Below are 3,360 nucleotides of genomic sequence, written 5' to 3'. Positions count from 1 at the left end.
TGCGTGGGAGGGCTGGGGGGGGGACCTGGGGTGGGGGAGCAGGGCGGAGCCGTGTCTCTTGGGCTTGGGGGCGGGGCCTGACGGCGGGGTGGAGACGGACAGCTGGGATCTCCAGGCTAGGGGCGGGGCCTTAGGGTGGGGCCCTAGGGTTGGACGGGGTGTGTCACTGGAGCTTGGGGGTGGGGCCTGACGGCGGGGTGGAGCTCTGCCTCGTGGAGCTCCAGGCCGGAGGCGGGGCCTGGGGCGGGGCGGAGCTGGGTCGCGCGCTTTGGGGGCGGGGCCTCGCGGCAGGGTGGAGACCCGCATCTCCGACCTTCAGGCCAGGGGCGGGGCCTGAGGGCGGGGCGGAGGCGGGGAGGAGGTACCCGGCCGCAGACGCCCAAAGGTGGCTGACAGGGCCGCAGCGGCTCACCCCTCCCTTTCTCGGAACGTGGTTAGGCAGCTGCCGCTGGCACACGCCGCTGGGAAGAGAGGGCTGGGGGCGGGAGATGACGGTGGAGTGCTCGCTGCCTGGCCCTCTGCGAGCACCGGCTTCCTTCTCCTCGCAGCCCGGGCTGCGGACCTAGCAGGTGAGATGAGCGCCGGGAGCGTGGACCTGCTGGGTTTTACTCCTGTCCCTGCCCCTGGGGTCCGGATCAGTGGGCAGCGCCAGGCTCTGGTGTGTGTCCCCGGCCTCGGCCCGTTGCTGCGCCTGTCTGCCTCTGCCCCGCAGCGCCTACGCCTGAAACCTGCGGGAACACTTGGGATGGTCCGCGCTGAAGGGGGCGACTTGTCCCCTTGGTGCCAGAGCTGCATCCCCAGGGTGCAGAGCGCCCCGTTGCACGTGCGCCTGCCTACCCTGTCATCTGGGACTTTTCACTTTATCCCAAGGTGGCCTCAGTATCTGCCCTTTCTGAGCGCCTCTGCCCAGGTACCTGGTGCTTTGCGCCAAATTTTCTCCCTTCTTTATGGAGCACCTAACGTGACTCCCATGCCCTGACTTTACACTTCCACAGATGCCAGTTGCCCTCGGGGCCATCTATTCGGTTAGGGACTCTGCACTCTTTATCTTGGCGGGCCAAAGTCTGTCCCTTGCAGATAGACAAGGGAAAAAGTCAGTGAATGGGGTGCCTGTTGATGTTTAAGAGTTCTTTTATAGTGCCACACGGCATTAGGTTTTTCTCATGGAGAAAGGATATTGGGTGTTTGAGAAAAGAACAGCCTAAGAGTTTAAAGCTTTCTCTTTCAAGTTAACACTACACCACATTTTAACTTAATAGCAATTAACCTACAATTTCAGTGCTTTGGTGATGTTATCTAAGTCAAATATAAAGTGACTAGACCGTTTGATCACTTCATTTTCTGGTGTCTGCCTTTTGAAGTGACTTTTACAGTGGCGGATCAACTTGTTTGTTCTGTAACAAACCTTGTTTTTGTAGATTAAAGGACTGGATGTCATTTTTTTAAAAAACTTCCTTTCTTGTGGTGCTTGCTCATCTTAAAATGTGCTTTGGAAGCGGTTTTTTTTTTCACGTTTAAAATGGTATGAGATAAAACTTCAGGTTTATTTTTATTTTTTCCCTTCTCTATTTTGAAACAACCACTAAGGTAAGTCCCGACTGGCTTTACTTTGTAACTGAGGCTGGGTTTGAACTCATCATCTTCCGGCCTTTGCCTTCCTAGTGCTGGGATTACAGGTGTGTGATATTATTGTCAGTCTAGAAGTCGTTTTAATTTTCATTTGCCTTAGGAACTGTTGCTTTTATAACGCTGGGGGAAGGGCAGATTATTTTTTAACGTTTTTCTTTTTTTAATTTTCAATTAATTGAAAGTTGAACCTGGGTGTTGCTTTACCTATTGGCCATCATCTTGATGAAGAGGTCTTTGTTCACTGTCAATAGACACTTAAAACCAAACTAAATTCAACTCTTCTTAGTTGGTGGGTATAAAACAGAGCCTGGTAACTTTATAACACATCCCAAACTGGTAACTTTATGGACAATCTAGTACTTTTATTATTGGGGATCTGTAATGGCAGGTGTGTTTGTAGAACTACTTAGGACAGTGAATGCTCTTTACTTTGTTACCATTCTAGACATTACCAGTAGGTCCACAGTCTCTCCGCCCCTATCCCTCACCCTCCGGTTTATTCCTTGATCGTTAGGTTTGTGTTTGTTTGTCTGTCTGTCAAGGCAGGGTCTCAGTGTGTAGCCCCAGCTAGCTTTGAGCTTGTGACCGTCGTGCCTCTGTCTTCCAGGCTTTCCAGCATGGCACACCACCCTTGGCGCTAGGACTGTTGTTGCCATTTCTTGAAGGCCTATTCTGTGATACGCTGTGCATGAAATACCCTTTCTATACAGTATCGCTCTAAGAAGGTTTCCCCTCATTTTAACAGTTAGGCATGATTAAAGAAACCGACTGAGGGAGGCAAAGTACTTGACCCAAAGAGTTGATAAAGGTGAAGCCTTAAAGTCGTCTCTTTTCACTTAACTATTGCTAATTAAGATTGTTGTTTTAAAAAATATACAACTACACTTTTGTTCCTATGTTGTCCAAATAAGAGGTTGCGAGCTATCCAAGTAAAGAAATACAGGGAACTTTGGAAAGGCATCAGAAGTCTGGGCCAGTTTCTTACCTCCTTTCCCACTCACTACCTTTCTAAGAACACTTTTCTTAGGGGCTCCAATGTTTAATACTCAAGTCTGATTGTTGATCAGATCCTTCAAGGATGGCCATGTGTAGGTCCAGAAACTGGCTATATGTCCCAACCAGAATCTATCTATGTGTCCCTACCAGAATCTAGCAATGTGTACCAACAGAATCCAGCTGTGTGTCCCAACCAGAACCTCTCTGGGTGTACCAACAGAATCTGGCTATGTGTCCCAACCAGAACCTCTCTGGGTGTACCAACAGAATCTAGCTATGTGTCCCACCCACCAGAACCTCTCTGGGTGTACCAACAGAATCTGGCTGTGTGTCCCAACCAGAATCTAGCTATGTGTCCCAACCAGAACCTCTCTATGTGTACTAACATAACCTGGCTATGTGTCCCAACCAATACCTGGCTATGTATACCAACCAGAACTTCTTGGTGTACCTTTCAGTATAATTTGGTGCTTATTTGGTAAAACTCAAGTATGTGAACATTGTGGAATTGGTTTCTATTGGCCACTCCTGTTTAATCCTGGTAGAAAAAAGAAATACTTGTCTTAATCTCAATTAAATATAAAGTTTTTTAAAAAGGATTTGGCTTCTAGAGAGCAGCATAGGGACTGTTCTCTTATACAACCCCGTGTATCAGTTGATGACCTTTGGCTTGTCACCTGGGTCTTTTGAATGTGGTGTGGGTATTTGAGAATTTAACCAAGCTTTGCAAATTGC

At 49.0% G+C, this 3,360-nt stretch overlaps 1 protein-coding gene across 2 annotated transcripts in view; it reads left to right on the top strand.

The window, feature by feature from the left end:
- Positions 1-343: 343 nt before the first annotated feature.
- Positions 344-3,360, top strand: part of Gpr155 (G protein-coupled receptor 155) — a 42,136-nt gene continuing 39,119 nt past the window's right edge. For both annotated transcript variants that reach the window (XM_052725988.1, XM_052725987.1), the window contains exon 1: positions 344-569. The gene's annotated coding sequence lies outside the window, so the exon portion shown is untranslated. The remainder of the gene's footprint in view (positions 570-3,360) is intronic.

Source organism: Peromyscus californicus, unplaced genomic scaffold, assembly GCF_007827085.1.
Source record: "Peromyscus californicus insignis strain IS unplaced genomic scaffold, ASM782708v3 Scaffold_7__1_contigs__length_154581171, whole genome shotgun sequence".
NCBI lineage: Eukaryota > Metazoa > Chordata > Mammalia > Rodentia > Cricetidae > Peromyscus > Peromyscus californicus.
This window is presented reverse-complemented; position numbering and strand designations above follow the sequence as displayed.